The sequence below is a fragment of the Mustela nigripes genome, chromosome 12 (genome assembly GCF_022355385.1).
Source record: "Mustela nigripes isolate SB6536 chromosome 12, MUSNIG.SB6536, whole genome shotgun sequence".
NCBI classification, from domain to species: domain Eukaryota; kingdom Metazoa; phylum Chordata; class Mammalia; order Carnivora; family Mustelidae; genus Mustela; species Mustela nigripes.
In genome coordinates, this window is record NC_081568.1 from 41073199 (window position 1) to 41085766 (window position 12568).

At 49.3% G+C, this 12568-nt stretch overlaps 1 protein-coding gene across 1 annotated transcript in view; it reads left to right on the top strand.

The window, feature by feature from the left end:
* The window catches only part of ARHGEF37 (Rho guanine nucleotide exchange factor 37), a 73446-nt gene extending 61305 nt beyond the window's left edge, over positions 1–12141 (top strand). The window contains exon 14 of the transcript XR_009407400.1: positions 11825–12141. The gene's annotated coding sequence lies outside the window, so the exon portion shown is untranslated. The remainder of the gene's footprint in view (positions 1–11824) is intronic.
* Positions 12142–12568: the final 427 nt, after the last annotated feature.

The following is a 12568-nucleotide window of genomic DNA, read 5'->3' on the forward strand; positions in this document are numbered from 1 at the left end:
ATTGGCTTTATCCTCCACCATGTCTCCCCAGCCAATGTGTCCCCGTGGCATCTCCCTCTGCTGCGACGGCTGTACCCCCGTCTCCAGCCCCTCTGTCCCTGGCAGGCAGGCGGTCATCACGCCCACGCAGCCCCACGGCCCCGTGCTCTGCAGAGCCCGAGAGGCTGTTTGGCCTCCAGCCAGGAGAAGCTTTCAAAGCCAGAAGCATCCGATGTGGCATGTCTGACGTCTGACGCACCTCCTAAGCCAGCTCCTGGCCTCTCCTGTCCTGATTTTCTCCTCTGGCACACTGGCTTCTATCGCAGGAGCAGGGGCTGAGGGGGACAGTGCATTAAGCGAGCTCTTTGAGACTTCCCCCAGCCTCCCCTCCCTCCATTGCATCAGATTTGAGGCTGGAGAGTCAGAGCCAAAGGGACCTCAGAGAGCGAAGAAATTGGGGAGCTCAGGAGAGCTGCTGGGTGCCTTAGGGACTGCTTGGGGAATAACTAGAGGCTATTGAACCCCTCCTTCCACTAAGACAGCCGTTTTTGGGTCAACCTTGTTTATTGGCTACTGTTCAAGAGTTCCTAGGCAGAAAGGGATTCCGTGACTTTAATAAGTCCTAAAACCAGCAATTTATCCAGCAGTCTTCGCAAACTTGCCCGTGAATCCAAATCAAGTGGGTGACTTGATCAGAAATGTGGATTCTGAGCCTTGTCCCATGTGGGCCCACTCAGCACCCATTCTCTCTTCCCCCAAGAAGAGCCCCTGTGTCGTCTTAGAGAGCTCTCCCTGCCCCACATGCAACCAACCTTGTGTGGTTCGGGTGGAGACTGCCCCCTGGATCTCCGGTGGGGGGAGCATGTTCCCTGGCCAGTCACAGACGGTGGTCAACCCAGGGTCAGAGTGTGACCGCTCTGGCAGCCCCAGGATTTGGGCAGAGCTGAAGGGAAGACATGTTCTCTTTCCTTGGAGGCGCTAGTCTGTAGCTGTCAGCTTGGAGTTGCTAGCTGAGAATAAAGGCAACACAGAAGCAGATCCTGACGACAAGCCATCAGAGAGAGACAAACATTCCTAGGGACATGTTATGTGCACCTGGATGCAGCCATGTCTGAAGTTTATCCCTCTGGGCTATTCATATACATGAGCCAATAAATTACCTATTTATTTATTTATTTTGCTTTAGCCAGTTTGAGTTGGGGTTTCTGCTCCTTGCAGCAGAGAGTTCAGCCTACTACATAGACCTAGACCTCTGTCTCAGATCAACTGAATCTTGAGTTGCCTGGATGGATTCCAGAAATCCAGATTTTTCAAAAAGCTTCTAAAGGAATTCTGATAAAATGTCACCACTTTGTAAGTCCTTGTTTGGACATCACTGAGATCCTGGTCTAGTGGTGCTCAGATAAAAGTGATCCTGCCATAAGTAGCCATTGATTTGTATGTGAGAATGGTGTATGTGGTCTCAATCCTCACCACACCTCAGTGACGAATGAATGTGTCATTCTTCCCATTTTACAGATCAAAACACTGAGGCCAAGAGAGGTGAAAGTGTTCAAGGACACACAGCTAGTAAGTAATGGCTCTGGGAGCATGAGCTTCCGAAGCTCATCTTCTCTCCAGGATTCCATATTTCCCAGAATAGTTTTTCAGCTTGCCTAGAGCCTCAACAGCTGGTGTTGAAAATGTCCTTTCTCTCCAGAAACTCCCTCAATAACCAAAACCTATCAGAGTCACTTAGTGTGCTGTGGCTATAACAGGAGACGATTCCAATGTGACTGACCTAAACATTAAGGGTAATATATTACACTGCATTCTCTTTTTTAAGATTTTAATGATTTACTGGAGAGAGCGAACATGAGAGAGAGTATGAGCTGGGAAGAAGGGAAAAGGGAGAGGAAGAAGCAGACTCCTTGTTGAGCAGGGAGCCTGATGCGGGAATCAATCCCAGGACCCTGGGATCATGACGTGGGCCAAAGGCAGAAGCTTAACTGACTGAGCCACCCAGGCACGTTATACTACCTTCTACCATGTCCCAAAGTAGGATGGATCCAGGATTGTTTAACTCAGTGACTCAGTGTCATAATCAAGAATTCAGATTCTTCGCATTTTTCTGCTGTGTTCTCTTCTGGTGTCAACTGCCCTTCAGGCTAGCTTTTTTCTTGGTTACAAGATAGCCACTACACTTCAAGACATGGCAATGCCAGGGGTGCCTGGGTGGCTCAGGCGGTTAAGTGTCTGCCTTTGGCTCAGGTCACGTTGACAAGGTCCTGGGATCCAGCTTTAGGCTGGGCTCCCTGTTCATCAGGGGTCTGCTTGTTCTTCTGCCCCTCCCCCCCTTATGCTCTTTCTCTCTCTCTCTCTCAAATAAATAAATAAAATGTTCAAAAAAGAAAAAACAAAAATCAAAAACATAATAATGACCAGCACAGGTGGACGGTCTGTCTCTTCTTCTGAGGGTCCTTTCACCTGTGGGGGGGAAAAAATGGCTCCCCAAAGACCCCTCCTATCATTGGTCAGAGTTGCATCACCTGTTTATACCTAGTCCAGTGGCTGGCAAGAGGGGTGGGGGCATCTCCATGGGCATGGACCAATCATGATTCACCCTCAAGCTAGGCTGAGTAGATACCGGAACAACACAGGACTCTTCCAGAAGGAAGAAGGGGACAAAGAAGGTTGAACAGTGTCTGCCACATTACTCCTCTCCTGCTCCCTGGGTCTCCCTCCTTGATTCTAAGCCCAGAAAGCTCCAGAACTCTCCAGAACCATCTGTCTTTTCATTAGGCATGATCCTTGCAGGAATGTCCGTTTTCAAAGTTCAGAATCCTCCACATGGCTTCTGCGTCCATTCTTCCAGACCTCTCACACAGCCAGTAAGACGTTCTGAGGAAACACAGGACTTTCCTTCCCACATCCAGAGCTGCTCTGCCTGGCTTTACTTCCCTCTGTTTCTGCTGGACTGATACCAGGTGGCTGGGTTGCTGGGAGGACGGATGGGGCATGTGTACTGGTAGGCAAGTGCTATTTCCTGCCCATCCCCCGTTTCCCCTAATTCTAATTAGAGAATGCACATTGTTCCTAAGGGACCCGCCCTCTACCACTCCCAAGCCACGTGGTGTAAGCCCCGCTGATCCTCAAGCTAACCCAGCTCTTAGGAGTCTCTTCCCCTGCATCCTGGGGCAGGAGACTCAAGCCTGTGCAACCACTGTATTCAATGCCCCTTGCCACAGGACTTGCTTTAGGCGGGATAATAACCCCAGTCTGCTCAGGGAGACTCCATTCCTGGGCCTTAGGCTCCAACTCTTGAGGTGATAGAAGTTTTATTTCTACCAGCGTTGCTGGGCTGCAAGCTTTCAGCAACCATTTTGCAACTTCCTGGGGAAAAGCTGGCCTGAGAATGAAGCTAGCTAACATCAGGCCAAGAGATGGAGACGAGAGACCCTCAGCTGCGGGATCTACCTGGGCCTGATGCCAGACAACCCTGTACATCTCCTTTCTTGGTCAACCTGGTCTCAGCGGGCATTCTGCCCCCTTGTAATCAAAAAACAGCTAATATAGCATGTGTTTTTGAAAAGCTGAACTGTGCTTGCCTTTGGCTGAGTCATAAGTGTGTAAAGGGGAGTATGGGAGATGAAGTTGAGAAATGTGGTCAGAGACACCATGGCGTGGGGCCTGGAAGATGTTGGGAATGGCCACCCAGTCTCTGTGACCACTGGGGAATGCAGGAACTCCTGATCCAGGAGGCCGGGTGATCCCAGGAGTTGCCAAACAGGCTAAGCTTTGCCCTCGGGATCAGAGTAATGTTTTTGCAGCTGCTGATAAAGTAGGATTCTTGACCTGCACAGGACTCATCCTCCAGGCACACTTTTAGCAGGGGACAATTGGGAGAGTTCTGCATAATTGAAAATGCTTGGAGGAAAGGAACTGTTTGAAGATCATCAGTGGCTCCTGGGAGCCAGGTGTGATGAGGGTGAGGAGAAACCCAGTACAACTGATGAGATGGTCTGGGGATGCCACCAATGGCGTCCACATCCCTGTTAAATTGCCTGGAATAGGACATGGGCTGCCAGAGGAGAGGGAGAGACATCTCCTCCTCCTTTCTACAAGACCTACTTCTATTAATGCAACCTGGGATTGTACTCACTTTGGTGACAGCCCATTATGTTTTCCATTTAAATGGAGAGCATATACTGTTGGTATATTATATTCCCTCCCCACACGGCCCCAGTCTCCTCAAGTCCTCCAAACCATCTCCTACCTGGGGAGAACTCCTCTACCCTCAACTCCTTTTCAAGACCCCATGAATCAGAAATCTTGCCCTGCAGGTGAGGTGGGATGTCAGTGCTCTACTACCACCAGCAGGAGCCTGGAAACACAGTCAGCAATATTACAGGCCCATCCCCAGAAGCAGTCCCTACTCCCTAACAAGACCAGTTTCTTGATCAAGGTGCATTCCATTTGGCTGGTCCTGCAGGTGTTTCTCAGGGGAACCCGGGAAGGGAAAAGACATCTCCCACGTGCCTATGGCCGCTCCGTGACACAAAGGCCTGGACATCCAGTGCTGTGGCTGTTGATTTATACATAGATACTCAAACGCAACTGATCTCTTTCCCTAGGTACACCAGCAGTGCTCTAGGGTAGCTGGGTTGGAACCAGTTTCCATTTGGAACTCAGCTACAAACTGTCCCTAGAAGTAGCAGCCCTAGGCTCTTGCCTTGTCTGGGCTCGCTAGAGGGTAGCTCTTGGTTTGCAGCTGAGCCTGGAAACTAGAAAACCCTTTCCCTCCTTAGCTGTCTTAAGGGAAGTTGCTCTCACTGGCTCTCTTGGGCAGCCATGATTCCCGGCTCCATCTTCCTACCATTGGCCTTCCTACCATTGGCCTTCTCCAGTTCAACCAAGGGGTTCACTCAGCTGGGTGAATCAGTGGGAAAGATGCCTTCTTTCTCTTGACTTAGGCTCTGACAAGGGCAGTGGCAGTGCTGGGGTCACCAAAGCATCCATACCCCTGTCCCAATGAAAGGCAATGGCTGTTTTTTCTACTTCCTGCTTCTTGGCCCGCGGAGTTCCCTTCATTCCCACTAACACAAACCTACCTTCAGGTCTTTCATCAATTGAGTAAGCTTCCACTGGCCTTTCCCCAAAGCCCCTGTTCTCTAAACCAACAAACCCTGTGTGACACAACCCCCAAGGAGGAGCTATCTCTTCCCCTTTCTTGCTTCCAAGACTCACCCCAAGTCCTTCCTCAAAGGATAGTTTGGGTCCCCCAGGGCAGGCCCCCATCTTGCCTCATGTAAATCCTCATAGAAAAAGCAAGCAAATACAAAAGGATATGCTCCCCGAATGTTGTCACCAGTGGTGTGGGGCGCTGGTTACTAGAGGGCTTCATTTCCCCCTTTCCGCTCATCTTTTTCTACTGAAAAATCATTTCCTATGTCCCTACACTCCATTTATGGTTTTATCATGACAACAACACTCATGTGTGTTTGTTCGATTGCAATCAGAGAAACCGAGACATGGAACAAAGGGCAAGGAAGCCCTTTCTTGTACTGAAGGAGTGAGCCCTGTCCCAGCACTGGTGTCCTTGAGCGGGGGACTTGGTCAGTGTCCTGGCACGGTCAGCTTTTATCACCCCACTGGTATGGGTGGATTTATTGACAGAGCCCAGGGCTGATATCCTGTTGGCTTTGTTGTACACATGACTCATGCCCGTCTTGGCCCCCAGGTCACCCCACATCAACAAGGAGAGGATGGGACTAAATGGTGAGCTCTGCTGTTCAGCTCTGGGGTGTTTTTGAAGGTCATTGCCTGATGGAAGCAGCACCCAGGAAAGATGCTGGAATCCCATTCTGGGCAAGAAGGCACTGTAGATGTCCCATGTTTGGGTACTCTTGAACTGCATGTGGCAAACACACACCTCCAATTAGCTTAAGTGAAAAATTGCCTCCTGTAGCTGAAAACACTTAGGTCTAGAGTTGGGTTTGGCTAGATCCAGGGGGAAGAGGATGTCACAGTACCTGGTCTCTGTTGGTCTCTTCTTTTTTAAAAAAATTTTATTTATTTATTTGAGAGAGAGAAAGACTCATGTGGGAGCAGAGAGGGGGGCAGAAAGAGAGGGCGAGGGAGAGACCATCTGAAGCAGACCCCTGCTGAGCATGGAGCCAATCATGGGGCTCATCCCATGACCCTGAGGTCATGAATTGAGCCAAAGGCAGACACTCAACCGACTGAGCCACACAGGCGCCCCTCTATTGGTATTTTCTGTTCTCCGTTGGTTGCTTCACAGTCAGACAGACTGTTACCCTGCAAATGCGAGCTACAGCAACCCCAGGCTTGCAAATGCCCACTTAATGCCTCTTCCCAAGCCTTCGAGCAAAAGTCACAGGGCTGACTGTCCCTGGACTCTGTTAAATGACATGCCCATCACTGAACCACCCACTCACTGGAGCCGGGGTATAGATTCTGCTGATTTGCCAGATCTGGCCATGTCCCTGCTCCTAATGTTGAGAGGCCAGGTGAACACCACCCCCACCTATGGTCTGAGAGGTGAAGAGGGGTAGGGTAATTCACTAAGCACAAGTCAGGGCTGTTGCTAGAGGGGGAAAGAATGCTGTCAAGGAAAGGACCTCCAGAGGTCCACTCAAGTTCATCTAGATCAGCAGTTATCAAAGTGGTGCCCCTCCCCCCAAAATCGGCAGTGTGGACATCACACGAAAACCCGTTAGAGGTGCAGATTCACAGGCCCCACCCCAGACCTACAGGACACACAGCACTCAGCCCTCCAGGGGATTGATTTGGAGGCACGGTGTAGTTTGAAGACCACTCCCATAAAGCAGAGGATCTTGTGTCCTACTTTGATTAGAATCACCTGGGCAGTTTGAAGTGGCCTGGACCCCATCCCAACCAGTGTGATCAGGATAAGGGAGCGGATGGCGTCCAGTCCTTGGGGTTTTCGAAATGTTCTCCCAAGAGATTCTCATGACAGCCTGGATTGAAAGAACCCCTGTGCTCAAAGGAACTCTTGTTCTCTGCTCCTTCAGACTTCCACAACGACGATCAATGAGGATGTGGATAGTCCCTCTGCTGTGAACAGCAGTTTATTAAAGCCGTGACTCAGGAGGTGACAGCTCAAGCCAAGCCACGTGAAACAACAGTGTGCAGGGGACATGTGACCCAGCCCACTGCATGGAGTCTGAACCAGGAGTGTCCTGCCTGTGATAAATTAATCTTTACCGTGTTCCCACCCGCCCAACCCCAACCCAGCTGATTCACACAAGAAGGGGAGAACTGGAGGGAAAAACATGGCAGGCACAGTGTATTGAGTCCTTGCTGTGTGCCAGACCATGTACTTGGCTCCATGAAACCTGACATAACCCCGTGAGGTAGGTTATATGAAATAGAACTGTAAGCCTGGGAGGTAGGTATTATAGAGAAGAGCCCAAGGGTCAAAGGGTAGAGTAAGTAGACCTCAAAGGCTGAGACAGGATTTGAATCCAGGACTCTCTGATTTGATAACCAGGACCCTAGCCCCAAGTCTATGCTGCCTTCTGGGAGAAGCTATGGTGTCTGGTGAAAAGTAGAGGAGCTTGGCATAGGGTTTAGAGGGGAATCTTCAGATTCCACATGTTTTCAAGAAAGACCACTGACCTGGAATCAGAACCTGAGCTACATTGATAGTTCCATTCCTGGTTAGCCATGTGACCTGGAGCAAGTCACCTTCCTAGCTGGAGCCTCCTTCTCCTGGTCTGCAATGGGATGGCTTTAGCTGACCCCTAAGGGTTGTTTTTTTGTTTGTTTGTTTGTTTGTTTGTTTTAAAGATTTTTCTTTTATATATTTATTTGAGAGAGAGAGAGAGAGCGCACACACAAGCAGGGGGAGGGGCAGAGGTGGAGGGACAATCAGACTCCCTGCTGTGCAGGGAGCTGACGTGGGGCTTGATCCCAGAATCCCCAGATCCTGACCTGAGCTGAACATGGACACTTAAGCTTAACCAACCGAGGCACCCAGGTGCCCCAGGGTTTTGTGGGGTTTTTGTTTTTGTTTGGTTCCATTTGGGTGATGGTATCAGAATGTTTCTAGCAGAAGAACCTGCTTCCCAGGATCCTGGGACCTGTTCTGAAATGCAAGCCAGTGTTCCAATCCGACCAGGTGTTCTGACCAATCTGACCCGTGATTCTGTGGTTACCAAAGAATTTCTCCCCAGACCAGTCGAAGACTTTTGATTTCTTTAAGGTTTAGAAGACAACACAGCTTAGGCAGAAGCTCTAACATTCACGATGAAATCTTAAAGAACTGAGTCACTGTAGAATGTTGTAGGGTCTCGGAACACAATTTAGAGGTGCCTGAATGACTCAGTCACTTAAGCATCTGCCTTCAGCTCAGGTCCTGGGATCAAGCCCTGCACCGGGCTCCCAGCTCAGGAGGGAGCCTGCTTCTCTTTCTTCTCCTGGCTCCTGCTCTCTCTTGCTATCTCTGTCGCTATCTCTGTCTCTCTCTCAAATAAATTAAATCTTTAAAAAAAGCCACACACTTTAGTCATGTAAGACTGCAAAAAATCACAGTTGCTCACTCACAGGTATCAGCAGCTGTTGCTCTCAGTTCCGTGCTGGGCAGCATGGAGGATACAGAGACAGAAGGGGCTGGACCCTAGCACCAAAGAGGAGGACAGCCATGTACTGGGATGTGGCTTCGAGTCAACCTGACATTGATGAAGGAAAAGGCTTTTGGAACCAATGAAAGGGTTAATATCCAGGGCTGGCATGCAGTAGTGAGATGAATACTGGAGTATACATTGGTGGAACTTTTGCAGAGGGTAATTCATAAGATATTCAAGGATTTCAAATGTGCATGCTCCTTAATCGGGCAATTTTACTTCTTCTGGTTTTTGTTTTTGTTTTTGTTTTAAGATTTTATTTATTTGACAGTGAGAAAGAGAGAGCGAGTGAGCATGAGAAGAGGAGAGGGGCAGAGGAAAAAGCAGACTCTCTGCTGAGCAGGGAGCCCAACATGGGGCTCTATCTCAGGATGCGGGGCTCCATCCCAGGACCCTGGGATCATGACCTGAGCCAAAGGCAGATGCCCAGTCGACTGAGCCACCCAGGCACCCCCAGACGTTCTAAGACTATCATCAAGAAATATGTGCTCTGTGCACTGGGAGGCACAACAAGAATGTTCATTGCTTTGTTCTTTGTACTGGTAAACAGTTGGAAACAACCTAGCTTGCCATCACAGGCAATGGCCGGACCAGGCTCCAGCTGCACTTGACATACTACATGGTATTTGCCAAGCACAAAGTTCTACATGTAATCCCGCAGGGAAAAGTCCAAGATCTAGAAATGAATTTTTTAAATCTCAGAACAACGTATTTGCTAAAAACACACATGCCCCACAATGAGATCCTGCTTTACCCCCAAATGGGGAGGCGGGGAGAACAGATGATGACAAAGGTTGGCGAAGCTGTGGAGAAATTTGAACCCTCATACATTGCCTCTGGGAGTAGAAAATGGTGCAGAAGCTTTGGGAAACATGCTGATAGTTCCTCAAATGGTTAAGCATAGAGTTACCATATGACCCAGAGATTCCACTCCTAGATGTATAACTAAGAGGAATGGAACCATATGTTCACATAACAGCCCGTGCATGGATGTTCATAGCATTATTCACAATAGCCAAAAAGCGGAAGCCACCCAAATGTCCATGAGCCAACATGGACATGATATGTGGCCCAGCCATACAGCAGATTATCACTGCACAGTAAGAAGGGATGGCACCTTCTCCAGCATCACCCCCGCTGACACCTGCTGGGGCAGGGATGAACCTTGAAAACCTCATGCTAACTGTCACAAAGACCACAGATTGTGTGATTCTATAGAAATATCCAGAAGAGGCAGAGAGACAGAGAATAGATTAGTAGTTGCCTATGGCTCGGGGGAGCTATGCGGCTATGAGGCTGATCGCTAAGGAGTGAGGGTTTACAGTCCCTGAAATTGATTATGCTGCCGTGTCACAGCTCTATGGACACACTAAAGGCCATTTAATTGTACACTTAAAATGGATACATTGTATGGTATGTGAATGAGATCTCAACAAAGCCCAACACACACACACACACACACACACACACACACACACACATAGACGAGTGATTGGCTATGGAAATTGTGAAGTGAAATATAATTTAATGTACCAAAGGTAACAATGGAGAAGCTCTGTAGGGAATGAAGGAGTGTGATCTCGAAGACATAGCACAACATGAGAAAAATGCAGGTATAGGACAATGTGTGTCATAGGCTCTCCTTGTGTAAGAAAGAGGGGGAAGAATATTCAGGTGTATTTGCTTTTTATGTGTGTAGCCCAGGGTTGCCAAACTGTAGTCCAAGGGCCAAATCCAGCCTGCTACTTGCCTTGGAGTAACCAGCGAGCCAAGACTAGAGTTTAGATTCTTAAATGTTTGAAAAGCAATCAAAAGAAGAGTACTGGGGCACCTGGGTGGCTCAGTGATTAAATGTCTGCCTTCGGCTCAGGTCATGATCCCAGGGTCCTGGGATCGAGTCCACATCTGGCTCCCTGCTCAGCGGGAAGCCTGTTTCTCCCTCTCCCACTCCCCCTGCTTGTGTTCCCTCTCTCACTTTGTCTCTGTGTCAAACAAATAAATAAAATATTTTTAAAAAGAAGAAGAAGAAGAATACTATTTCATTACATGTGAAAATGATATAAATTCACAACCCGGGCGCCTGGGTGGCTCAGTCAGTTAAGCGTCTGTCATGATCTTGGGGTTTTGGGATCGAGTCCTTCGTTGGGTTCCCTGCTCAGTAGGGAGTCTGCTTCTCTCTCTATCCTTCCCCACTAAAAATTTTTAAAAAAGAAAGAAAGAAAGAAAGAAAGAAAGCTCACAATTCCATGTCCTTAAATAAATTTTTATTGGGACAGCCACACTCATTCATTTAAGTATTGTCTATGGCTACATTCTCAGTACAGTGGCAGAGTTGATTAGTTGTGACAGAGACCGTAGGCCCACAGAGCCTAAAGTATTTATGATCTGGCCCTGGACAGATGAGGTTTGGTGACTTCTGTCTTAGCTTATCTGAAAGAAAGCACTGGAAACAGTGACACGGGAGGCTGTTCTGGGAGGGCATTGAGCCGCTGGGGGAGGGCATCTTCACCGTGTGCTAGCTTGGATTTAGTTTTTTCAATGTCAACAAAGCAACATCTATACATTTCTGCATGTGCACGTATTAGGATGTATGTATGCAAAAAAGACTTCCCAGCTCCGCGCTATGGAACAACGGAGGAAGTAGGCAGAACCCGTCTGGGAAAAGTCAGGTGGCCTCAGTAGCAAATATATTGTTGGAACATTTCACAAAGAGAATCACTTCGTGCATAACTTGTACAATTAAAAATAATGCAACTACAATTTCTAGATGGGTGCACCCTGTGAGGTTGTGGGCGCTGCCTGCCTGGGGATTTACTGCAGCTCCCGGCAGGGGGTGTGGCCCATTGTAGGCGCTAATCTAGTTACTGAATGAATACAAAGGCCCGAGAGATGTATATCTGGAGCAAAGGCGTACTCTGGGGAGGAACGCACAGTTCCTCCGCACAGTTCCTCCGCACAGTTCCTCCGAAGGTGCTAGGGTGGGGATGGAAGGTGACCTAGGAAGAAGGGAGGGGAAGGGCGCGAGTGGCTGAGCCAGGACTTCATCCCTGATGCCGCGCTAGCCCAAGGCCTCAGCTTCCCATGGTCTTCAGCACGCTGGCTGACGAGTCCCAGCCTTCTGGAGAGCTGGGGGTCATTTTAGCATCTCTCCCTCCCTCCTCCCCTGAGAAGGTTCCCTCACTTTTTGTGCTTTACAGCCTCTCTTGAAGGACACTGGAGAAATCCAGCTGGCAGCTTGTACAAGCTCTCTGTGCCTGCTGTTCCCTAGACGTGCCTTTTCAGCGAGCACAGGCAGTGGCGTCGCCACCTGCATAAGAGAGACTCCTTCCAGGGACCAAGCCTGTGATGGCCGCAGCTCTATAACATGCAGGCTCAGGCGCCCAGCTCTGGGGACAACTGGCCACAGGGATGTCTCACACGGATACACGAAGGACACCCCTGGTACCTGTCCTCACGCCTTCTTCCAGAAACAAGCCCCTCATCTTACTCCAGAAACCCCTTATGCTCAGTCCAGGTGGCTTGGAGACCCTTGTGGGCAGAGGACACGGGCCTGGCCAATCAGAACACACCATTTCCCTAGTCATGCTGATTAGTTCGTTGATGGGCGTGTGATCCCCTCCTGGCCTCAGGATTTCTGCTGGAGTTGGAGCTGCCACCGAAGGGGTGCTGTGTCCCTGCTGGGGTTGCCGCGTGCCCAGCTGTGCTGAGAGCTGCTTGGGTGGCTTTTTGCCACAACGGAGCCAGAGTGCCTGAGAACAAAGATAAGACAGAAAGAAGTCGAGCGGAGAGCTGGAGACAGGTTGATGACATTATTGAAACTGGATTCATCTACCTTACAGCCTTTTCAGTCACATGAAGCAGAAAGTCCTTTTTTCGCTTGGGCTGGTTTGTGGTGGCAAGAATCGTGACTACTATCCCAAGTTGGCAGAGCCAAGGTTCCT